The sequence below is a fragment of the Bos grunniens genome, chromosome 3 (assembly GCF_055505025.1).
Source record: "Bos grunniens cultivar Pamir isolate PY7600 chromosome 3, Bosgru_T2T1.0, whole genome shotgun sequence".
Taxonomy (NCBI): domain Eukaryota; kingdom Metazoa; phylum Chordata; class Mammalia; order Artiodactyla; family Bovidae; genus Bos; species Bos grunniens.
The window spans coordinates 42,712,129-42,738,285 of record NC_141167.1 but is presented as its reverse complement, the minus strand read 5'-3'; the positions used below and the strand labels follow the sequence as shown (position 1 = coordinate 42,738,285).

The 26,157-nt window shown below is 39.5% G+C and overlaps 1 protein-coding gene and 1 pseudogene across 8 annotated transcripts in view; both read right to left on the bottom strand.

The window, feature by feature from the left end:
• Positions 1-26,157, bottom strand: part of SGIP1 (SH3GL interacting endocytic adaptor 1) — a 230,873-nt gene that overhangs the window by 181,590 nt on the left and 23,126 nt on the right. The gene's annotated exons all lie outside the window — the stretch shown is intronic.
• On the bottom strand, positions 12,895-17,399 carry LOC147375552 (small ribosomal subunit protein uS15 pseudogene; annotated as a pseudogene). Its single transcript, XR_015160219.1, has one exon. The product of XR_015160219.1 is annotated as a small ribosomal subunit protein uS15 pseudogene (transcript).

The following is a 26,157-nucleotide window of genomic DNA, read 5'->3' as shown; positions in this document are numbered from 1 at the left end:
CATTAGATAGTGTGAAGCCACCATAATGTCTGAGTTTGTTTGTTATACCAGCCAGCATCACTATAAAAATAATGTATCTGATGATCATGCCTAAGTTCTAAAGAAAAGAACAGCTTTATTGAGATACAGTTTATATACAGTAAGTTTCCAAGCCAATGATCTTTAGTATGTTCTCAGACTTGTGCAGTCATCACAGCTACCTAATTCTAGAGCATTTTAATCACTTCACAAAGAAATCCTATACCCATTAGCAATCTCCTCCCATTTTCATCCAACCCTTCCAGTCCTAGACAGGTGCTTATCTTCCTCTCTCTACAGATTTTCCTATTCTGGACACTTTGTATAAATGGGATAAAACAATATTTGGTCTTTTGTGATTATTCCCTCTTACTTAGAACAGTGTTTTCAAGGTTCATCCACGTAGCATGTATCAGTTCTTCATTCTTTTTATTGCTGAGTAACACCCCACTGTATGGATATACCATATTGTACACTTTCATTCGTTAACCAAGCTTTTCTTGTATTTGCTGTAGGAGCTTTAAAATATCCTATCATCATATTGAAGAGGTGATTCATTTATCTAGAGGATGCACACACACATTCAAAGCCCTGTGGGTTACAACTATCAATACTTTGCAAAAAAATGGCTTGCTGCTGCTACTGCTGCTAAGTTACTTCAGTCGTGTCTGACTCTGTGCAACCCCGTAGACGGCAGCCCACCAGGCTCCCCTGTCCCTGGGATTTTCCAGGCAAGAACACTGGAGTGGGTTGCCATTTCCTTCTCCAATGCATGAAAGTGAAAAGTGAAAGTGAAGTCGCTCAGTCGTGTCCGACTCTTAGCGACCCCATGGACTGCAGCCTACCAGGCTCCTCCATCCATGGGATTTTCCAGGCAAGAGTGCTAGAGTGGGGTGCCATTGCTTTCTCCGAAAAAAATGGCTTATTTGACTTAAAATCATTCAAAAAATCAGTCATTCAGAAAAATCGAAATTCCTGTTAAAGTGATAACATACAAATCACCTTAAAGTGGAAAAAAAACCCAAGAGGAAAGCACATGGCTTTATACCTTTTAATTCAAGAATTCTAAGAAAAAAATAATACACTGCAGGCAAACAGTTTGGCAGTAGCCTCCATAAGGATGCATTTTGGGGAGGAACCCACAGAACTAAAGCTAATGTCAACACAAAGCAATTAAGTAGAAATTAGGTTTTGCTGGGTCAGGAAAAAAGTTCATTAAAGGAATCAAGTCTCAATGTTTTTCTAAAGATAAATCCCAGCTTAGTCTAAAAAATCATTAAATCTTAATTACAGAGTTAATTTGTTGCTGGTGTCTACAAATGAAATATTAACATATTTCTGTAGCCTGGAAGTTTAGAATTGTGATTTTTCTTTTCATGGTAGAGAAGTTGACTATCTGGGAAGATTTATAAGACTGGAGAAAAATTGCAAGACAGAAAAATGCTGCTTATGTATTCGCTCTCTTTAGGTCATCAGGAGGACATTCACAAAGAAAGAATTGACTCTGCAGGCATTACATTCATATGATAGACACTTATCAAGCACTCCTTGTTTCCTGGGCCCTATTGAGGTGCTGGGAATACAGAGACATAGAGACACTGGCTTGGTTATTACAACAGAATGTAGTAAAATCTGTAGAGAGTCATGGATAAAGACGAAAACTTGGAGAGAATGACTAATTCTGACTGAATGCCTTGTCTCAATGGCAAATATATTGTGTACGGTCTTGGGATGAGTAATTTGCTATGTGAGGAAAACAAGGAAATTCTGGATAGTGGGAATGAAATCCACAAAGATTTGGAGTCATGATAAGTCATGGAAAGTTTAGGAAAAAGTGAAACGAGAGTTATGCGAAGCAGAATTACTGGGAATACAGAAGTAGGTTAAAAACTGGTTTGGGTTCAATCTATAGAGCTCATGAGTTTAGATTTTGTTCTTTAGCCAGCTGAGAACTAGCAGATTTTTCTAAAATATCTTATTTTCTAAAATAAGTTAACGTGGTTGGGTTATTTTTGAAGTTTTACTATAAAAACATACACACACAAAAGAATAAGATACGAATTGTGGTTGATTACCACATGCATATCAACCACCTGGCAATTGTCAACATTTTTCCACTTTTGCTTTATTTAAACGGAGGATTTTAAAGCAAGTCACACACCTGATTTCATCTCACTCCTACATCTTTACATGAAAATATGTTCTTATCAATCCACTTTCACATCTAAATAAAATAATATTGTACTGGCATAATTTAATCATTTATGGACTTAAATGCTCTTATCTTATAAATATCTTTTTATAGTAGGTTTGCTCAAATGAGAGCCCCCAATTAATTTCCTATGTTGCGCAAGTTGCAAGGATTCTTAAAAATTTTAGTTTAGAACACTACTTCTTCATCCCACTCTCTTTTATCCCCATGCCACTGACTTCCTAAGAAACCTGGTATAATGTTCTGAAGTCTGTCCCACATACTGCATTTATCTGTTTGCTTCCTTATTGGTGTAATTTAATTTTCCACTATTTCTTATAACTGGAAATTTACTCTGAAAGGCCTAATTAGATTCAGCCTCAATTTTTTTGTCAGACAAGAGTACTTCATAGGAGGTACTGCATAATTTATATTGTACCCCACTGGGAAGCACTTAATATCAAGTTGTTCCACTCATAGTGATGTTAATACTGAAGATCAGATTTGCTTCCAAGATGACTTCACCTAGGTCTGTGTGGAAGATGGGACTATGATGAAGTCATTCTGGTGGCAGGGAGATCAGGTATTACAGCATTATAGGAGCAATGAAGTAGACATGAGGCAGGAAACAGATAAACAGAGAGAATGCCATAATGGACAAGTAATTTTGGAGTAGGATCATTGGAAGACTGGAAATACATTAATATTATAAATTTGGATGGGGGATGGGAATAGGGTCAAGTGAGCCAGTGGTGAGGACAAAAGAATGTAAGCTCCATGATAGCAAAAGACTATGTATATGTTGCCCAATGCTAAACTCTTAATGCTTAGCACTGTGCCTGGCACACAGTAGGTATCTGATAAATATGTGTTAAGTCCATATATGACTGTATTGTTGGATGGACAGGTAGGTGGATAGAGGTGTGGAAGCTACTAAAATAAAAAATTAGTTGGATGTTCACACTACAGCTAGTAGCTGGGGAGATCCTGCATATTTAACTTGCCTTCAGGATATTTGTCTATTGATTATTACTACCTCAGGAAAATGCTTAACACTGTAAGGTATATCTCAAATTGTATAACCCAGGAATGTAAAAAAAAAGATGCAAATGAATCTAAATTTAGTCCATGGGATTCATATCTGGATTTTAGGAATGTAGGAATGAACTTTGTGATTATTTGGGGGCCTCAAATCATAAAAAAGTTTTAGGAAGTTTCTAGGATGATGACAATCTGAGAATTTATGCATCTATATCAATGGCATTTAACATATAAAGTTAAGAATATTAAAAATCATAATTATTAGCAAAATAATGATCTGGTTCCTTGAAAATCAGTAAGTCTCTAGCCAGACTAAGAAAAAAAGGAGAGGTGACACAAATTGCTAATATCAAAAATAAAAATGGAGACATCACTTTTAATGTAATTAAAAATGGCAACCCGCTCCAGTGTTCTTGCCTGGAGAATCCCAGGGACTGGGGAGCCTGGTGGGCTTCCGTCTATGGGGTCGCACAGAGTCGGACACGACTGAAGCGACTTAGCAAAAGCAGCAGTAGCAGCAGCAGCAAAGACTTCAAAAGTATGACAAAAAATATTAAGCCAACAGATTTGATAATCTATATGGAATGTACCAATTCTTTGAAAGGCATAATTTGCAAAAACCCATAAAAGAATAAATAAAAAATGTGACAGGTTTATATCTATAAAGGAATTTTAGTCAAAAAACTAATACTCTTCCAAAGCATCAGGTTCAGATGGGTTCACTGGTGAATTCTACCAAACATTTAAGGAAAAAATTATACCAATTATCTATAATTTTTTCCAGAATGGAGAAATATAGGGAATATTTTCTAACTCATTCTAAGAGATCAGGATTACCCTACTACTAAATTCAGACAAAAACATTCCATAAAAAGAAAACTGCAGATCAATATCTCTCATGTACATAGATTAAAAAATTGTTAACAAAGTATTAGCAAATTGAATTCAACAATGTATATAAGGAATTATATATCGTGATCAAGTGGGATTTATCCTAGGTATATAGTCTGGTTTAACATTCAAAAATTAATTAATGCAATCACATGAACAGGCTAAAGAAGGAAAAATAGCACAGTCATATCAATAGATACAGGAAAAACATAAGGCAAGAAAGGAAATAAAAGGTATACAGACTGTGAAGGAAGAAATGAAACTTCGTTCACAGATGACACGATCATTTTTGTAGAAAGTCTGAAAAAAATGAGCAAAAATCTCCTCGAACTAGTAAGTGATTACAGAGAGTTTGCAGAATATAAAGTTGATATGCAAATATAAATCACTTTCCTTTATGCTAGTACTGAAAATGTGGAAATAAAGCACAGCATCATTTCCAACAAATATGCTAAGTCACTTCAGTTGTGTCCGACTCTGTGCAACCCCATAGATGGCAGCCCACCAGGCTCCCCCGTTCCTGGGATTCTCCAAGCAAGAACACTGGAGTGGGTTGCCATTTCCTTCTCCAATGCAGGAAAGTGAAAAGAGAAAGTGAAGTCGCTCAGTTGTGTCCGACTCTTAGCGACCCCATGGACTGCAGCCTACCAGGCTCCTCCATCCATCGGATTTTCCAGGCAAGAGTACTGGAGTGGGGTGCCATTGCCTTCTCCGTCCAACAAATAAAATAGGTATAAATCTAACAAACTGGTATAAGAACTATGTGAGTGGAATTATGAACTCTAATAAAGATATCAGAGAATAATTAGAGAGATATTCCATGTACATGAATAGGAAAAATCCAGTTCTTCCCAACTTGATCTTTAGATTCAATGCAATCTCAATAAAAATTCTAGCAAGTTACTTTGTAGATATCTAGAAACTGATTCTAAGGTTTATGGAGAGGCAAAAAATCTGGAATAGCACAGTATTTAAGGGTAAGAACAAAATTAGACGACTGATACTACCATTCAAGAAGATAGAGAGCCCAGAAACAGAATCACTTAAATACAGTCACTTATCTTTGACAATGCAGCAAAGGAAACACAGTGAAGCAAAGATTGTCATTAGGTGACCTTGGGTATGGCAATGACTTTTTACACATAACCATACAGGCATGATCCATGAAAGAAATAGCTGACAAGCTGGAATTCATTAAAATTAAAAATCTCTGTCCTGCAAAAGATAATATCAAGAAAATGAGAAGACAAGCCATAGACTGGTAAAAAATGTGTGCAAAAGATAATATGATAAAGAATTGTTATTCAAAATATACCCCCCAAAAGCCTTTTAAAGCTCAATGTGGATCAACCTAGAACCTATTATACAGAGAGAAGTTAAGTCAGAAAGAGAAAAACAAATACTGTATAATAAAGCATATATATGGAATCTAGAGAGATGGTATTGATGAAGCAATTTTGCAGGGCAGGAAAGAAGGCACAAACATGAACAGAATTTTGGACACAGTAGGGGACGGAGAGGGTGGGATGATTTGAGAAACATGTGTATTACCATATGTAAAATACATAGCCAGTGGGAATTTGCCGAATGATGCAGGGAAACCAAATCTGGCGCTCTGTGACAACCTAGAGGGGTGAGCTGCAGGGGGGCGGGGAAATGGGAGGGAGGTTCAAGAGAGGGGGACGTATGTATACCTATGGCTGATTCATGTTGATGTGTGGCAGATAATTGCAATATTATAATTATCCTCCAATTAAAAATAAAATAAAAATTCTCATTGATAAAAAATAAAATGCAAAACACAATTGAAAGACCAAAGACATGAACAAACACTTCACCAAAGAAGATATATAGGTGACAAGTGAAAATGAAAATCGGTCACACAGTCATGTCTACTCTTTGCAATCCCATGGACTATAGCCTGCCTGGCTCCTCTGTCCATGGAATTCTCCAGGCAAGAATACTGGAGTGGGTTGCCATTTCCTTCTCCGGGGATCTTACCGACCCAGGGATCGAACCTGAGTCTCCTGCATTGCAGGAAGATTTTTTACCAACTGAGCCACTAGGGAAGCCCATAAGTGTATAAAAATATTTTCAATATCATCAGTTCAGTTCAGTTCAGTCTCTGAGTCGTGTCCGACTCTTTGCAACCCCATGAATTGCAGCATGTCAGGCCTCCCTGTCAGAGAAGGCAATTGCACCCCACTCCAGTACTCTTGCCTGGAAAATCCCATGGATGGAGGAGCCGGTAGGCTGCAGTCCATGGGGTCGCTAAGAGTCGGATACGACGGAGTGACTTTACTTTCACTTTTCACTTTCATGCACTGGAGAAGGAAATGGCAACCCACTTCAGTGTTCTTGCCTGGAGGAAGAATCCCAGGGATGGGGGAGCCTGGTGGGCTGCTGTCTATGGGGTGGCACAGAGTCGGACACGACTGAAGTGACTTAGCAGCAGCAGCAGCAGCAGGCCTCCCTGTCCATCACCAACTCCCGGAGTTCACCCAAACTCATGTCCATCGAGTTGGTGATGCCATCCAGCCATCTTATCCTCTGTCGTCCACTTCTCCTCCTGCCCCCAATCTCTCCCAGGATCAGTCTTTTCCAATGAGTCAACCCTTCACATGAGGTGGCCAAAGTACTGGAGTTTCAGCATTAGCATTAGTTCTTCCAAAGAACACCCAGGACTGATCTCCTTTAGAATGGACTGGTTGGATTTCCTTGCAGTCCAAGGGACTCTCAAGAGTCTTCTCCAACACCACAGTTCAAAAGCATCAATTCTTCGGCGCTCAGCTTTCTTCACATTCCAACTTTCACATCCATACATGACCACTGGAAAAACCATAGCTTTGCCTAGATGGACCTTTGTTGGCAAAGTAATGTCTCTGCTTCAATATCGTATGTCATTAGGAAATCACAAATTAAGACAATTATGAGGTACCACTATTCATGCATTAGAATAGCCCAAATCCAGAACACTCACAATACCAAATGCTGACAAGGATGAGGAGAAACAGGGACCCTCATTCATTGCTGGTGGGAATGCAAAATGATATAGCCACTTTGAAAGACAGTTTGGCAGTTTCCTACGAAAATATATATATTCTTATCACACAACCCAGCAATCACACATCTTGGAATTTACCCAAACCAAATGAAAACTTATGCCCATACAAAAACCTGCACATGCATGTTGACAGCAGCTTTATCATAATTACCAAAACCTGGAAGCAATTGAGGTGTTGCTCAGTAGATGAATGGAAAAATAAACTGTGGTGCACCCAGACAATGTAATATCATTCATCACTAAAAAGAAATAAGCTACCGAGATACAAAAAGGCATGGAAGAAATTTAAATGTGTATCACTAAGTGAAAGAACACAATCTGAAAATAAAACTTATTGAACTTCCGGTTATAAGATGAATAAGTTCTGACAACCTAATGTAAAACATGGTGATTATAGTTAACAAAACTATATTTTATACTTGAAAGTTGCTAAGAGATTAGATCTTAACTGTTATCACCACAAAAAAGAAACTGTTAATTATGTGATATGGCTGAAGTGTTAACTAACCCTGCTGTTGCAATCATTTCAAAACAAACAAGTATACCAAATCATCATCTTAAAAATACCAAGGTGTAAGTCAACTATATCTTAACAATGCTGGAAAAACTAAAATTATAATAAAAAACCTAATACTATATAATGAAAATGATACTTACAAAAATAAAACTTAAAAGACCTAAAATAGGCCACCAAGGCAAAGACTCTGGTCTTTAATGATGGTAGTGTTTTCCCCTTTTCTTTTTTTCAAATGACATCTTTTTTAATCTCATAGAATGCTGTCAGCCCTCCTTATCTTTAGGTTGCACATGTGTGGATTCAACAAACTGCAGGATCATTTAGTACTATATTTACAACCCGTAGTTGGTTGAATTCACAGATGCAGAACACCTGGATATGGAAGGCCAGCTATGGGACTTGAGCATCCGCAGAGTTTGGTATCTGCAGCAGGGCCTGAAACCAATCCCCCATGAATACCAATGGACAATTGTATTACCTCCTCTGTTCTGAATGTTTGAAAATATCTATATTCTTCCTAGTAAGATAAGAAAGTTTGTATTATCATATTCCTTCCTTACTACCAGATTAGTAGCATTTATTACCATTAATCATTACTTTTCAATGGTTTAATAACTGAAAGGATCATATGTTTAACCAGTGCTTATTTTTTAAATCTCTTCTTTTTTATTAATGATAAAATCTGATTCATACCACTTTAGTGAAAATTTGGGGCTTATCAGTTCACATTAGTGAAAAATCAGGAATGGCACTGCCTTCAGACATACTGGAACCACACCATCAGGGCACCATGACCCTGAGCACTCAATTCCCCATTTTCTGAGGGGACGTTCTTCTCACGCTCCACTGTTTGGAGACTGTAGCTACAGGTGCACATCCTCTCAGGTTTAACTTCAAGAGAACAGAGAGTACTGTCAGGAGCTCCCACGTAATTCCCAGAATTCATTTCTGACTCAACCCATCACTGATCTAAATGTTTTATTGATTTTATTTTTATAAGGATTGTCATTTTGTTCTGCTTGGTTAAGTCTGTGCCACATGTCATATAGAGGAATGGCTAGCTCCCAGAGGAGATTTTGGATACTAGAGGAAGAGCAGATGCATTCTAGCAAGACAACAACTCTAAAAAAATTGCCTATTTTGTACTGTGCTTTCATATTATCTTGTGACTACCATCCCCAGCGCACAAATGAGAACCTGATGCTCGCTGAGTGGTGTGGCTGGGACTATAAATGAGGTCTCCCTTCTCTTAGCTGGGTGTCATTCTGCTGAATGAGATTGTGCTGCATAGTAGAATAAATACTCATTACTCCAAAAATGAATGAAAGAACTCTTCTCCCAGAAAAAGTCTTTTTTATCTTGTTGGATAAAATAAAATATTTTGGAGGCAAATATAAAAATTCCTCTTTCCAAGTTTTCAATTGTTATTTCAATGTCTCTGAAATCAATATGATGAATAGAGTATGAATTAGCCCCTAAGAAAGTTGATAGCCCCAAGAGACAACAATTGTTCACTAATTCACATTGATCTTAACAACATCTCATGATTCAAATAGCAAAGTTGCTGGCAGAGAGTGCTGAGATCAGTTGCTTACCACTAGAGAAATCAGCCTAGCACCCTTCTAATGATAAGATTTACATGAAAGTGAAAGTCACTTCAGTCAGGTCTGACTCTTTGTGACTATACAGTCCATGGAATTCTCCAGGCCAGAATACTGGAGTGGGTAGCCTTTCCCTTCTCCAGGAGATCTTCCCAACGCAGGGATCGAACCCAGGTCTCCCACATTGCAGGCAGATTCTTTACCAGCTGAGCCACCAGGGAAGCCTAGGAATACTGGAGTGGGTAATCTGTCCCTTCTTCAGTGGATCTTCCCAACCCAGGAATCGAACCGGGGTCTCCTATATTGCAGGCAGATTCTTTGCCAGCTGAGGCAAGAAATCCTAAGATTTACATAGTTGCTTGTGAAGTTCCAACATACTACAGATGAATGATTCATTTTCCCTAATTAAAGGAAGACATCAAAATGATTACTTCTTTTACTCTTTCACTCAGTGTAATGACTGATCTGGGTTGATCCTGACTGAAGCCATAACAACTTAGAATGATATACCTAAAATTTGCTCTTTTAATAAAATGGGCTGGAAAATGGATGAACACTTAAAGTTCAGACTGCATGTGTTAAGCCATTTCAGTCATGTCTAACTCTTTGCGACCCTATAGACCATAACCCCGTACACTCCTTCGTCCATGGGATTCTCCAGGCAAGAATACCGGAGTGGGTTGCCGTGCACTCCTCCAGAGGATCTTCCCAGACCAGGGATTGAACCTGCATCTTGTAAGTCATCTGGATTGGCAGGCAAGTGCTTTTTGCTTTCTCCTAGAATTTACAACATGGTAGAAACCGAAAAGTTTTTCATGACAAACCAGACTTGAAATTCTACAAAGGCAAAGACCACATGTATTGAACTCACTGCCTGGCAATTACCCAGAGACTTGCACAGGAGAGATAAATAAAGTGTGTCGAATAACTGAGTGAGTAAACGATTCACTTAACTTTCCCAGAGGAGCACGAGTCTTCCAGCTTTGGGATTCCACTCTGACACTTTGTTCTAGAACTCTGAGCCTGAATTTCAGAAAGTCCTTCTGATTTGTTAACCCCCACCCCCCATCAATTTAGAAATATCTCCCCTTCTTCAGATTTCTTTTGTATTTTCTGTCCATAACTCTCTCATTTAGAGTTTACTTACCTCACTTTATATATGTGTGTGTGTTATTGTCCTCAATTTTAACTGGAAGTTTCTAGATTCTGGACACTTAGGTTTATCTTTTTTATATACCCTGAAACCTAGTACAGCCCTGAAATATTTAAATTTGCATTTCACCTTTTTCTAATAACCTGGGCAGTTCCCATAAAGACACACCCAAGAGAAACACAGTATGTTTAAAACTAAAAACCAATAAAATAGAAAGCAAGAGTCCATGTAAATAGAAGGGGATACATTCTTTCAGAGTTAATTAGACAGATTGTACTTGGGCAATAAATTTGGTTTCAAGTTTTCCAGCACAAAAAGAAAAAGAGGGTATCCAAATTATATGTCAGATAACTATGCACTGGCCAGAACATTTCTCCCTATGACATTACACCCGAATAAAAATTTATCAGGAGTCTCTGTAGCAGAAAGCAAATGGACACTGGAGTCAGGTTGTCCTGGTTTTATATCTCATTTTCTGTCCCTTTCCTAACTATGTGACTTCAGGCAAGGCATTTAAACTCACCAGACCTCAGTTCCTTCATTTGGAAAATGAGGACTTGGGTAACTATAAACCCCAAGGGGCTATTCTAAGAAGTGCTATTACTAAGCTAGTTAAATAGTAATAATAATAATTAATAGTAGTGCATCTTACTGTACCAGGCACTGTGCCAAGGGCTCAATGTATAGTATCTCACTTCTCTCTTGTTCCTCTCTTGTGAGGGAGGTGACTGAAACAGTGTGGTGAAGTGTGGGCCTAAGGTCCTGCAGCTAGCTAGCCCACTGTGTGACTTTTAGCATTTGATCCCTTGCATGCCTGGTAAATATCTCCTGCCATCCCATTTTTACAAAAAGAATAACTGCTGCAGTATGCTTTTCTATATGCATAATTTCAAACTATTCTGGGACCATATTTGCACCCTTGTAAAGAGAAAATGGCAGATGACATAGAAATCTCAAGTCTCTTGAGAATACTAAATAAATTTCTGTGTGCTTTCTTTGCATGTTTGTATGCACTAAGTTTAGATCAGTCAGGTTCAACCATAGCTTCCTCACACTGAATTTTCCCTGTGCATAGCACACAGAGGCATAGCGCCTATCCAGCCCCATCGCATCACTCTCTGCTTCCCAGGAGATCTTATTTCCAGGTTCCAGGTGAGAAAGAAGTCAAAAGGGCATTTATCAACTTAAGTGAGTTACAGGACAGTCAATAGACTGAGTTCAATTCCAGGCATGCTATTCATTAACCACTGGACTTTGGGAAGGTCACTCTGAAACATGAGTGTCACTGTGGGTAAAGTGAATAAGTTGGACAAGTTTAGTAATAGCTATTGAATTGCTTTTTTAGGGACCTGTTTCAGGGACTGCTACTCCAGTGCAAAGAGGAGATTAAAATGTTCTCAACCCCTAACTTCAACTGGGGAAACTCTAGTTTTATTGTTTTTTTTAATTTACTGCATGTTGACTTTAGTTTGAGTTAAAAAGCGCCTCTGACACATTGAACTAGATGATTGTTAACAGTCCTGGTTTAACAGCGTGGCTGAACAATCTGAATGCACATCCATTCCTGGCTGAACTGACTGCCCTAGGTGGGACTTCGGTGTTACAATTTGCCACTAGTAGTAGGCATGGCAGGTTTACTAAGAGAAGAGTTAGGTAGAGAACTTTTTGCTTTTCTTTGCTAAGTTCTGAAAAGAAGCAAAATATTCCAGATGATAATCCTTCTCGGAAACTGGCAAGTAGATGGCCACAGGAAGACACTGGTTGCAAAGGAGACCAGATGAACTGGGAAATTATTTACTGCTTCCAGCAAATTAGCTGAAGAAGAAAAAAAAGAACGCTTTCTCCCTTTTAGTACTGTGGGGAGGAAGTAAACAAAACATTCCATCTGATGTGATTCAGAATTTCCCAGATGCTAAGCCAATCGGCCTGCTGGAGAGTTCTAAGCCATTAGGACTTTCCCAAAGCATCCTAAAAGCACAGAACCCTCTCTTATGAAAGATGCAGCAGCAGAAAGGACTGCCCGCAGGCTCCCACTCAGGAGATCTGGTCCTCCTGGTCTTTCCTCTGTTTCTCTTTGTTTGGAATTGGGCAAGTCACTTTTTTTTCTCTGATGTTGGTTTTCAAATCTGTCAAAGGAAGATTCTGGACTAGGTATGTTTAACTAAGGTCTCTTCTTGCTACAACATAGAATGTTCCTCCAAATAACCCAGGACTCAGCCAAATGGACAGCCCCAAGTCGCCTGGCCTCTGGAACACTTCTCAGTATTGAAGTAGAAACCTCTTAAGCCCCAACCCTGCAGATGACGATACTCTTACTGACTGGCTCCTCAGTACCTTCAAGGTTTACTGGGTGGGGCATAATCGTTTTAGGCACATCTTGTTCAGATGGTCTAGTGTAAAATCAAATTCTTGATGTGCTTTTCCTTTTCTAACTCATTTTTATTTCCTCTGTACTTCATGCTGATATTTCAGGACAATGTCTGCTTCCCCCTCAATGTCCCCTAAATATTACATATTAAAGAGTAGTGGATAATAGATTCTAACAACAACAAATAGAGAGTAATAATGGAAAGGTTATATTATTACTAAGTGGGTTACTTAAAGGGGTTTCCCAGGTGCTACTAGTGGTTAAAACACACACACACACACGCTAATGCAGGAGATTTAAAAAGAGAGGCAGGTTTGATCCCTGGGTTGGGAAGATCCTCTGGAGAAGGACACAGCAATCCAGTCTAATATTCTTGCCTGGAGAACCTGATGGACAGAGTCCATGGTCCATGGCCTATAGCCCATAAGGTTGCACAGAGTCGGACATGACTGAAGTGACTTAGCATACATGCAGCTTACTTAAAATTGAATTTTAAATATTTCTACTCTTAAAAATCACAAGTCATTATTATCACAGAGAATCTTCCTTCTGTCAGATTTCTTCATTGTTCCTCAGCTCCTCAGTCTATTGCAGATCATAGCTCACTACAGTCCTTTCAAAGTCCTTTCCTGGGCAATTCCTGGATATTTGAATTTTTTCCAACTTCCTTTTATAGAGCAATTCAGTTCTCTCTCTTTTCTAATGATGCTCCTTGGCTATTCCCTGGGGCCAGCTTTCCACATCTAAAAAGCACAAAGTGTTTTTTTTTTCCTAATTGATTTCTCTGAGCAGTTTCACATCTGTTTCCTCATCTATAATATGGGGGAAATTGTTCCTGTGAGTTATTGTGAGGCTTCAGTGAGATGATACCTGCTTGGTACCCCAAACAATGCCTGGTGCATAATCATAGTAGGTGCTGAACTAATGTTAGCCACTGGTATTTGCAGTACTCCAAAATCTTTCAGGATTGTTTTGAGGATTAGAGATAAAGGGCCTGCCCCATGGGAGGCATATATAAACATGCAAATATGTTAATAGTTACAAACTGTTTACTCAAAACCAAGCTCTGTTCTATATATGTCCATTTAATATTCACAACAGACAAGAACTATAGATACTCTTCTTATCCTCAATTCACAGATGAGGAAACTGAAGCATAAAGAGGTTAAGTAACTTGCCTAAGGTCACACAGCTAGCTAGCGGCTTAACTAAGATTTAAACTCAGGCAATTAGACTTAAGAGTCTGTGTTTTTACCTTCCATGTTGTCCTGCCTGTTAACTTTTTTAGTAGCATTGTTAAATAAATGGGGGCAGTAGGTTCATTGAATGCATAATCTAACTATAGGACTCTGTATCAAGGAATAAATTCTCTCAAAATACTTCTGAAACACTTTAAAAGTAGCTTTTGGCAGCTCACTGGAATGCCAAAATGGCAGTTCACTAGGTCTTCCAGGAATGTTGTCAGGAAGTCTGGTTGTTTTTCCATTGTTTACTATAAAATGCATCTACTGTCTAAACAGAACTATACCAAAGAATACTAGCAAAAATTGTTAACGTTTCAACAACTGGATCAGCAAAGTGTTAGATGCCAGAGTTTCCTCTATCTGTGTAGATGTATGAGCTACAAAGATGACCTTATTCATGAGACTTATGAGTCTGAAAAACATTTAACGTTTCAATCAAATGAAGCCAACCACATAATCAATCTGGTACTTATTTTGTAGTCACACATTTATTCCTATCCCACACTGTAATTAAGCATCAACCATCAGCTGCCCAATCAAAGACTGAAGTTCAAATGATTTTCCTAAAATCAAACCAAACATTTTCAAGGTCAGCTTCAGCAATGGCTAATCCAGCGAAGGAAAAGATCATTTGGCCCTCCAGACTTCCAAGCTGCACACCCGTGATGAGATGGGATACTGCCCTTCTTGAAATGAAGGCCTTTTGTTGGGAAGTGTGTGTGAGTAGACACTTGGTTGGTTCCTAGCCCAGTACCTAGCCCCCCGCCTCCCTGGTCATAGCACACTTTCTCTTCCTGACACTACCTGGACTTATTTCAGATATCCCCTCCTCCACATATCCATGTGATTCAGGGGACTCTAACCCCCGCCTCTCTGGCTCCAGCAAGTGGACCCTGATTACCCTCATTAAGCTAATCTGATCACAGTTGTCTCATTCCCCTGGCTAAACCACTGTGTTAGGGATAGACCCAAGACATGAAACATGAGACATTTGCTTGGGGCTTCTGGGAAATGTATCTGAGTTCTAAACAGAGACACCCTAGAGATGGCTCCCTCTGCCTCTGGACATTGTCTTATCCAAAGCTAATGCTTGTTACAGTCATAGTCATTTTCCAGTTCTGAGGATAGCAATATGGAGGAAAGAAAGCCTAGATCCTGATGACAGTATGCTGCTAGTACCTGTTTTTTTTTTCCTGTTAAACAATGATTTTATTACTTTAGTACAATACACAAATTTATGCAACCAGGGCAGAGGCTGTGGATGACTCGTATTTCCAATTGGGGGGTAGGACTCATTTGTTCTTGTAGTATCGAGCCACCTGGTGAATATGGCTCTCAATCAGAATCAGACGTAATTTAGCATCTTTATCCTTTCTGTTCCTCTCAAGATGCTTTCGGACAGCAATAGCTTTCTTAATTAAATGATAGAGATCCTCAGGGAGATCAGGAGCAAGTCTTTTGGACTTAAGAATTCTCAGGATTCTGTTGCCTGTCACAAAATGTACTTGCACAACACCATGAGAGTCTCTCAGGATCACACGGATCTGTGAAGGAGTCAGGCCCTTCTTGGCCAGTTTGTAGATCTGCTCCTTCACGTTGTCAGAAGTGAGCTTCAGCCAGGTGGGGACGCTGCGGCGATAGGGCAGAGCCGACTGGGACAGGCCCTTCCCGGGAGCGCGCATGCGCCCCATGATGGTGGCGGTGTGGTAGCAAAAGGCTAGAGCTTGGTTTTTTACTCTCTCTGCTCCATCCATTGTGTAAAATAATAAACCTCATGATTGAAGGCGTTTGAGTTAAACTTCCCCCATATTTGAATCCCTAAGGATTCTAAGCCCCACCATGCATGCTTACACTTGTGCAGGCTTGTTTCAGCGTTAACCAGACTGCTTTCAGGGAAGGGTGCTAGCTCCACTGTAAGTCAGGATGAAACAGAAATTCAATATCTGCCCAAAACCTAAAACATGACAAACCTGTCAGCTTGCTGCCCCAAAGTGTGGTCCCTGGACTAGCAGCGTCAGCCTAACCTATGAGCTTATTAGAAATGCAGAATGTCCACTCATCTGTGTTGGACATTCAGGTTGTTTGCATGCCCATGCTACTGTAAACAGTACTGCAATGAACATTGGGACACATGTGCCATTTTGAATTATGATTTCCTCCAGGAATATGCCCAGGAGTGTGATTGCTAGGTCATACGGTAGTTCTATTTTCAGTTTTTTAAAGAACCTCCATACTGCTCTCTACAGTGGCTGTATCAATTTACATTCCCACCAACAGGGCAAAAGGGTTCCCTTTTCTCCACACCCTCTCCAGCATTTATTGCTTGTAGATTTTGGGGGGATGGCCATTCTGACTGGTGTGAGGTGATACCTCATTGTAGTTTTGATTGGAATTTCTCTAATAATTAGTGATGTTGAGAAGAGAACCTGCCGTATAATACGAGGAGCTCAGCTTGGTGTTCTGTGATGACCTAGAGGGGTGAGATGTGGGCGGGAGGTCCAAGAGGGAGGGGATAAATGCACATATAGCTGATTCACTTCATTGTAGAGCAGAAACAAACATAACATTGTAAAACAATTATAATCCAATTAAAAAATAGTGAAATGAAATATAAAAAAAAAATATGTAGAATGTCAAACCCCACTGCTTTTCCACTACCTGACCTGCTCCATCACATCACACATTTGAACAAGATTGGTTGGTGTTTCCAGCGCATGGTAAATTTGAAGCATTATCCTAGAATCTTTGAATCCTGGAATAAAAGGGGAAGAAAAGGGCCCAGCAATATGGTTCCTCGGGGGATCTCTTGGGAAACTTTTAAGACTCAGTCTTCTCCCCCTTTTCCTCGTCTTTAGTGGGAGGGAAGGGCCTGGAAATTGTGTACTTTGTTATCCTTCTCCAAGTCCCTTTCTCTAATGATTTTTCTCTTTTACTCTTTGAAATCAAATTACAATGCCTGCATGGCAGGATTCTAGTGCCATTCCTCTGCAGCCAGGTAGCAAGGAATGCCTTTCCCGGGTATGATGGCTGCTAGAGAAGGCTCTCATTCAACAAAGGGCACCACACTTCACAAACTCAGCCATTACTTGTGCATTCAGCTCGGGGCAAGAAAAGCCAAATTGGAAAGACTGGTTATTCTACAGCTGCTAATCTAGCCCACTAGTAACTGTAATGACCTGGTACACTGCAATGACCTGCAATCTGGTCATTGCACATGATCTGGTACCTCATTTGTGGGGCCTGGTACAACATGAAAATTAAGAATTCTAAGCAAGTAAGAGCAAGGCACTGAGCCAAGTGCAGAGCCCTTCTAAGCCTTATGCAACAGGATAGGTTACACAGACACAAAGCCAGGCCTACACTCAGGAAAAAATGGGCAGAAGAGAATATGAATCCAGTTGTCTGGATTTACTTTCAGAAAAGCTTTTGCAAAAAAGAGAAACTGTCATTGGAAGAGGTCTAAGATTGGCTTATGGTGAATAAGACTCCATGATAAAAGCATTCATTCCAAATATCATCTATTTATTTCTTCATTCAAACTCACCAAAAACAAGGCACGTTGCTAGTTTCTTGGATACAAATTTTAAAAAAGACATTCTCCACCTTCATGGTGCTCACACTCCAGTTGGCAAACTAACATGAAAATAGACCTATAATCTGAGGCCATGGAAGAATCCCAAAATGTTAAGTACTTGAAACTGAATCACCAACCCATAAAATCTAAGTGTGTTCTGTAAATTAGTAACGAAATTAGTGAAGTTACCCTTCTAAAAAAAGTTACTTTTCCTTGTTGCAAACTTCTCAAAGGAAGCCAATAAGTAGGCTGATTTAGTGGTCTACAAGTTGACTTTCTGAGGAACAAGGTACATCATTTTGCCTATGTAGAAATTTTGTCCAGTGTGCACCTACTTATTCTTCACCTTCATGAGATATGGCCCCCACTATTCCTTTCTTCATTATATCCTCTCAAAACATTTATCCCAATCTCATTGCCAGAGATGGGCAGACCAAATAAACTGATCCATTTTCCTGATGTTTTTGGAGACTGCTTGGCAAGGAGAGAATGGAAGAAATTCCATTTAATGTCAGGCTTTATGTTAAAAAGAGAAAAAAGAGGCAGTTTGTTTTCAGTTCAGTTCAGTCGCTCACTTTGCGCTCACTTTGTGCTCACTTTTGTCTGACTCTTTGCGACCCCATGAATCGCAGCACGCCAGGCCTCCCTGTCCATCACCAACTCCCGGAGTTCACCCAAACTCATGTCCATCGAGTCGGTGATGCCATCCAGCCATCTCATCCTCTGTCATCCCCTTCTCCTCCTGCCCCCAATCCCTCCCAGCATCAGAGTCTTTTCCAGTGAGTCAACTCTTCTCATGAGGTGGCCAAAGTATTGGAGTTTCAGCTTTGGCATCATTCCTTCCAAAGAAATCCCAGGGCTGATCACCTTCAGAATGGACTGGTTGGATCTCCTTGCAGTCTAAGGGACTCTCAAGACTCTTCTCCAACACCACAGTTCAAAAGCATCAATTCTTCAGCGCTCAGCTTTCTTCACAGTCCAACTTTCACATCCATACATGACCACTGGAAAAACCATAGCCTTGACTAGACAGACCTTTGTTGGCAAAGTAATGTCTCTGCTTTTGAATATGCTATCTAGGTTGGTCATAACTTTCCTTCCAAGGAGTAAGCATCTTTTAATTTCATGGCTGTAGTCACCATCTGCAGTGATTTTGGAGCCCCCCCAAATAAAGTCTGTCACTGTTTCCACTGTTTCCTCATCTATTTGCCATGAAGTGATGGGACCAGATGCCATGATCTTCGTTTTCTGAATGTTGAGCTTTAAGCCAACTTTTTCACTCTCTTCTTTCACTTTCATCAAGAGGCTTTTTAGTTCCTCTTCACTTTCTGCCATAAGGGTAGTGTCATCTGCATATCTGAGGTTATTGATATTTTTCCTGGCAATCTTGATTCCAGCTTGTGCTTCTTCCAGCCCAGCGTTTCTCATGATGTACTCTGCATATACGTTAAAGAAGCAGGGTGACAATATACAGCCTTGACGTACTCCTTTTCCTATTTGGAACCAGTCTGTTGTTCCATGTCCAGTTCTAACTGTTGCTTCCTGACCTGCATATAGGTTTCTCAAGAGGCAGGTCAGGTGGTCTGGTATTCCCATCTCTTTCAGAATTTTCACAGTTTATTGTGATCCACACAGTCAAAGGCTTTGGCATAGTCAATAAAGCAGAAACATGTTTTTCTGAAACTCTCTTGCTTTTTCAATGATCCAGCGGATGTTGGCAATTTGATCTCTGGTTCCTCTGCCTTTTCTAAAGCCAGCTTGAACATCTGGAAGTTCACAGTTCACGTACTGCTGAAGCCTGGCTTGGAGAATTTTGAGTATTACTTTACTAGCATGTGAGATGAGTGCAATTGTGTGGTAGTTTGAGCATTCTTTGGCATTGCCTTTCTTTGGGATTGGAATGAAAACTGATCTTTTCCAGTCCTGTGGCCACTGCTGAGTTCTCCAAATTTGCTGGCATATTGAGTGCAGCACTTTCACAGCATCATCTTTTAGGATTTGAAATAGCTCAACTGGAATTCCATCACCTCCACTAGCTTTGTTCATAGTAATGCTTTCTAAGGCCCACTTGACTTCACATTCCAGGATGTCTGGCTCTAGGTGAGTGATCATACCATTGTGATTATCTTGGTCGTGAAGATCTTTTCTGTACAGTTCTTCTGTGTATTCTTGCCACCTCTTCTTAGTATCTTCTGCTTCTGTTAGGTCCATACCATTTCTGTCCTTTATCGAGCCCATCTTTGCATGAAATGTTCCCTTGGTATCTCTAATTTTCTTGACGAGATCTCTAGTCTTTCCCATTCTGTTGTTTTCCTCTATTTCTTTGCATTGATAGCTGAGGAAGGCTTTCTTATCTCTCCTTGCTATTCGTTGTAACTCTGCATTCACATGCTTATATCTTTCCTTTTCTCCTTTGCTTTTGTTTTAGACCTTCCAAATCCCAATGCTGGGCAATTTTCTCATCTTCAAACACCAAAGCCAGTTAACCTTTTGTGGAGGATTCTGATGCAAGCTGCGTCTGGCCAGGGCAGTTGATGAATGAGCAATGTTGGCTATGAGTGTGAAGTGGGAAAGCTCTAAAAGCCTTATGCGACAACCATTTTTACAAAAGCCTGAAGTTATTTCACTTCAGGTGTAGTGTTCAGATGTAGAGTTTATCCTTAACATTTGGATGAGAATCCCCAAATTATAATTACTACTCCAGAGACTAACAGAGCATGTGAGATGTGGATGTTGGATTCACAGCTAGGTATACAGTAAGTCCCCTACATGCAAACCTTCAAGTTCTGAACTTTCCAAGATCTGAACATGCCCCAGTATGCCAGCTGTTGTACTGTACTACTGTACTTTTCAAGGTACTATACTGTAAGATTAAAATGTTTTATTTTTTGCATTTGTTTTTTATGTATTATTTGTATGAAAAGTATTATAAATCTATTACAGTACAGTCCTATGTAGCCAATTGTTAGTTGGGTACCTAGGCTAATTTGCTAGACTTATGAACAATTGCACTTATGAATGCACTCTTGGAATGAAACTTGTTCATATGTAGGGAACTTACTGTATACTATAATTGACCCTCACTTAAACTTCTGAATTCATACCTGGGTGTTTCATAGTCAGACCATAGGACCTTCAAATCACTCCTTACTGTGAATCTAAAATGCATGGTATGAATACTGGAAATCTGAATGCTAAACTTGTAAATATCAAAATACTACTACTATTGTTTGTCAAGCATGGACTCCAAAAACGTGATTTAACCAGGTTGACATTCTTTAAATAACTGAAATTCACATAATTAAGCTTCTCTGAGGGAAAAACTTTCAAGTAGAGCATAAATATTAAGCTTGAAAATCCAATAGGGGGAAAATTTGAGACATCTTATTTCAGATCATTTTATCCATGATGGATGCATTCACCATTTAGAAAACAATTTCTGATCTGCATACTCATTTGAATAGGGTCCAGTTGGCATCAGAAGTAGGGCATCTTGGATAAACTATCCTGTGACTTGTGGTGGGGGAGGGAAAGCTCTGGAGCCTTGATTTTAAAGGGTACCAGTGACACATATCCAATACCATGCTTTACAAGGAAGCTGGGCACACAGCCTGCCTTCCTCCATCTCCATTGCAAGCCTGGAAACAAGCCTGTCTGTGCTTTTGTGAATGTGAACCTACATCAGGTTGAGCCAACTCAACCAGTGGGAAATACAAATGCCCTCTTCATTTTTATTCAGAGGATCAGAAGCTTGCATTGCAGAGCTTCCTAGAACAGCATGCCAGAGAAACTCTAGGAAGTAGAGCTTCCTTAAAGAAGGCACATCCTGCCGTTAGCCATGGCACATTTTCAGAGGGCCAGAGAAAATCCTTAAAAGGAAAAAGAGGAGCTTGAGCTAGGGCAAGGTTGCTATCATTTAATGCCCAAACACAAGGATGTATCTATTTATAAATAGCTAGGAGAACATCTCACTGGGGATGATGAATAAACAAGAGCTGAACTTAAAGGGCCTTCCATACCTAATAAGATCATATTGTGCTTCATTGATTGTAGAATCTGCCTTAGGAGATTGTATGTTTTTATTCTTGGAGTTAGTCTGATGATATATTCAATATTTTCCTATGTTTTGCAATGGTGTGAGGATTAGCAGAGTAAAATGCTGACAACTGCACACTCTGTCACCCCTGGGTTTGAATCCAGGTTGAACCATGTTCTAGCTTTCTTATCTTAGGCAAATTAACTTAACCTCTCTGAGGACTTCAATTTTCACCATCGATAAGTTGAGAGTAATAAAGCACTGACTTAGCGACTAAACAACCACAATACAGCACCTGATTCACAACATTAACGTAATGATTCAGTGAGCAAAACATTGCTCAGAATAGGGCCTGACACACAGGAAGAGATTCTGTCTTTTCCCACCTGGAAGAAAGGTGACTAGGGACAAATTTTGCCAATCTAAAACCCTTCTTTGATTTCATTTTTCCTTAAGTATTTGGAAACAAAGCAACTCTCTGACCCTAAGATCACAAACCTATAAATTAGTACCATTGGGGTTTAAAGAATCCTGACAAGAATGTAAGATATAGTAGTCAAGGATCCTTTGTGGAAGGGAGTCATATATTGATACTAATTCAATTAACACTTACCAAGTTCTCCTTATGTGCCTGGCCTATGCTTGTGCTCAGGATACATTCTTCCTGATGAACAAGAGGTACAGGGCTTGCTTTCTATACTTCGGCTGGACTTTGAAGGACTTGGAAGAATTCAAAGAAGGAAGTTACAAAAAATAGTCTTAACAAAGGTTTTGAGATAAGATAAAGATGGTGGACATGGAGGAACAGAAAGCTTATTTGGAGCGGTTTCTGCTTATAGAAGCCCAGAGAACTTGATACCATAGTGATAACAAAAAGAACAATTGAGGTTTCAAACAAGGGCAAGAAGTAAGCAAGTATGTATGTGGCACACAAGAAGAACGGGGAGGAAAACTGGATAGAGCCTGGGAATATGGACAGCTTACAATCTATTTCAGGATTCCAGAGGTGAAATAAGGTCCAGTTTATACTAGTGGGTGACAGAAATAGTAAGGAAGACTACAGAGAGGCATTTTAAGGAAAGAATTGATGGTACTTGGTAATTGAACCTTGAGATAAGGGAGAGAGAAGAATTAAAGGCAATTCCATGTCTGACTCCTAACCAGTTGAGATGAATAAAGCATTAACATGGCTCAAAGTACAGAATCTCTTTAGATTACTTAGTTTCAAAATAGTCAGTTTTATAGATTGATTTTATCAATGAAGAGTTTCTGAATCAAAGCAGCACATGAAAAATTAGTAGCAGAGATGGAATGAAATTTCCAATCCAGCGCCTCTTTCTACTATTACACCAAAAGAAAGGTCACATAAAGCAGACTCCAATTCAAACTCTCTCACAAGTTGTGAGGCCTCATTCTGCCTGAGCCTTGGAGCAATTACCTAACTCACAAGATTGTGAAAAACAAAGCAAATGATGTATAACTAAATAGAGCTCAACAGCTGTTGGGCTTTCACTCTACTATACTTTACTTCAACCTTGATTAGACTCTGCAGAGCATCTTTTCTTCTGAAATTGTATGAACTCATGGACCAAGGCAACACATATTCAGGAACTACCAGAAGAGAATTCCTGAAGCCCTCTTGCATTCCTTAAAGGATTTACTTGATGGTAATAGACCAAAGGGTGTTTGGTTGGTATGGGAAACACGGTAAAGGACTCTCTCATCTGATTAAGAGACCAAATCACAAGACAGGTGCAGCATAAACCAGCCAGCAATGAGCAAACAAAGCCAGTCCATACACATCCAGATGGACACTCAAGAGGGGGACCACCAGCAATAGTATGTCAAAACCCAGATGCCAACCTAGACTGCCAGAATGTCAGAGCTGGAGGAAACGCCCAGTCATTTATGGATGAGGAAACCGAAGACAGGGAGGGTAGTGTGTCAAGGAGGGTGTGCAGCAAAGTGAAAGGAGAAAGACAGTGAGGTGGTTAAGAGTACAGACACTGGAATCACATCATGTAGATCTGAACCAAATTATTTAACTTCTCTTGGCCTCACTTGATGATCTTATTTTTAAAATGGAAAAAATAATACCATCTGTTAGAGGAGGCTTCACACAAAATGCTTAATGAAAAGTGCTAGGCAGAGCTGGTTCTGAGCATCTTTTGAATTTTGACACTTACCCCTCCTGACCTGCACACGAAGTTATCATATGTGCTCTAACGCATGACTGTTGTGAGCAAGTGAACAGAAAGCCATTGTTCCCTCAGTTTTCTTCCCAACCTCCTAAGACCACAAGACCCAGACCATGGAGCTATTGCCAACACCCCCCATCCCTGCACTGGAAATATGGAAGGCATATGGTAAGACAGGAATAGCAAGAGTTAAGAGAAAAACAAAACTTGGCTGCTGTATTAGTCCCTGTGGCAGTCAGCCAAGGCTCTTTGTGGCCAAGGAGAACTTGAAGGAATGGGAAGCACCTTAAAGGGATAACTTGTTTCCTCTCTGGGGGGAAGGGTTTTCCTTACAATGGCTAAAGTCATTTATCTCTCAACCAAAGGATGAGATTTCTTGATATAAATTACTCACCATTGTAAAAATGTATAAAAAATTTTATTAGGCAAGTGATTGCTATGTGCCAGGTACTAAACTAAGCACTTTCTATATATATATTAGCTCATTTATTCCTCATAATAACTCTATGAGATAGGTATCAGTATTGCAATGTTGATTTTGAAGTCTGAGAAAACAGAAAACAGAGGCATAGAGAATTAATTAGCTGAGATTTCAGAACTTGTAAGTAAAGGGGGCAGGATTTGAAGCCCAGAAGCCAACCCTGAAAGGCTTCTGTCTTATCGAACTTGACTGCAGGAGGGGAGCAGGAAGGGCAGAGACCACAGAACAGGAACATGGGAAGCAGCAAAAGATGCCAACCAGGTAAGAGAGCACAGGAAGGAAGGAGGAGGGAAGAGGGAGCAGTGGAATAGTGTGAAACAGCACCCAGAGCAGCAAAGATGGGCCACGTGGAGCAGCCAGGCAGAGCGCAGCTCTGGAAATTATGTTGCTAAGCTTGATGGAGTCAATGAAGACTCATTAAAACATGTAGCCAGCAAAACAGGCACATTCAAGATCTCAGGTAGGGTGATGAGTGGTGATAAAGAGGGCCCAGGTGAAGTCTTTGACTGCTTTTGACAATGGACAAAAGCTTCACCGACCCAACTTCCTCCGATAAGCCCACAATGGCACTCATTAAACAGAGATGATAGGATCTGGGCTCAGCCGTCCCAGTCTGCTCTGCCATTTCCTAGTAATGCGTGTGACTTTTGACCTCATTTCCCTTGTTTATCAAGTGTGATTAAGAATAACCCTCACTGAGTGGAAACTGGTGCGGCCACTATGTAAAAGAGTATGGAGGTTCCTTAAAAAACTAAAAAATAAAGCTGCCATATGATCCAGCAATCTCACTCCTGGGCGTATATCTGAAAAAGATGAAAACTCTAATTCTAAAAGATACATATACCCCAATGTTCATAGCAGCACTATCTAAAACGGCCAAGACATGAAACAACCCTCGTGCCCATCAACAGAGCATTGGCTTAAGGAGATGTGTGTGTGTGTGTGTGTGTGTGTATAATATACATAATATGCATATTATATAATATGCATATTATATATAATGCATATATTATAAATATATATATATTTATAATATATAGTGGATATATAAATATATAATGTATTTTGTAGCAACGTGGATGGACCAAAAGGTTATACTAAGTGAAGTCAGACAGAGAAAGACAAACTGTTATATAATATCACTTATATGTGGAATCATAAAAAAAACAATACAAATGACTACTTGTAGATGACATGATACTATTACTGTTTGCAGATGACATGTTACTATACAAAGAAAACCCAAAAGAAACTATCAGAAAATTACCAGAACTAATCAGTGAATTCAGCAAAGTCTCAGCATACAAGGTTAATACACAGAAATCACTTGCATTCCTATATACTAACAATGAAAAAACAGAAAGAGAAATTAAGGAATCAGTCCCATTCAGCATTGCAATAAAAATAAAATATATAGGGGAAAAAACCTACCTGAGGAGACAAAAAAACTATATATGGAAAATTATAAGACACTGATGAAAGAAATCAAAGATGACATAAACAGATGGAGAAATATTCCATGTTCCTGGGGAGGAAGAATCAATATTGGTATCAATTTTGGTAGTACAGAATGCAATCTACAGATTCAACACAATCCCTATCAAATTACCAATGGCATTTTTCACAGAACTAGAACAAAAAATTTCACAATTCATATAGAAACATAAAAGACGTCAAATAGCCAAAGCAGTCTTGAGAAAGAGAAATGGAGCTGGAGGAATCAACCTTCAGTCATCAAGACAGTATGGTACTGGCACAAAAACAGAAATATAGACCAACA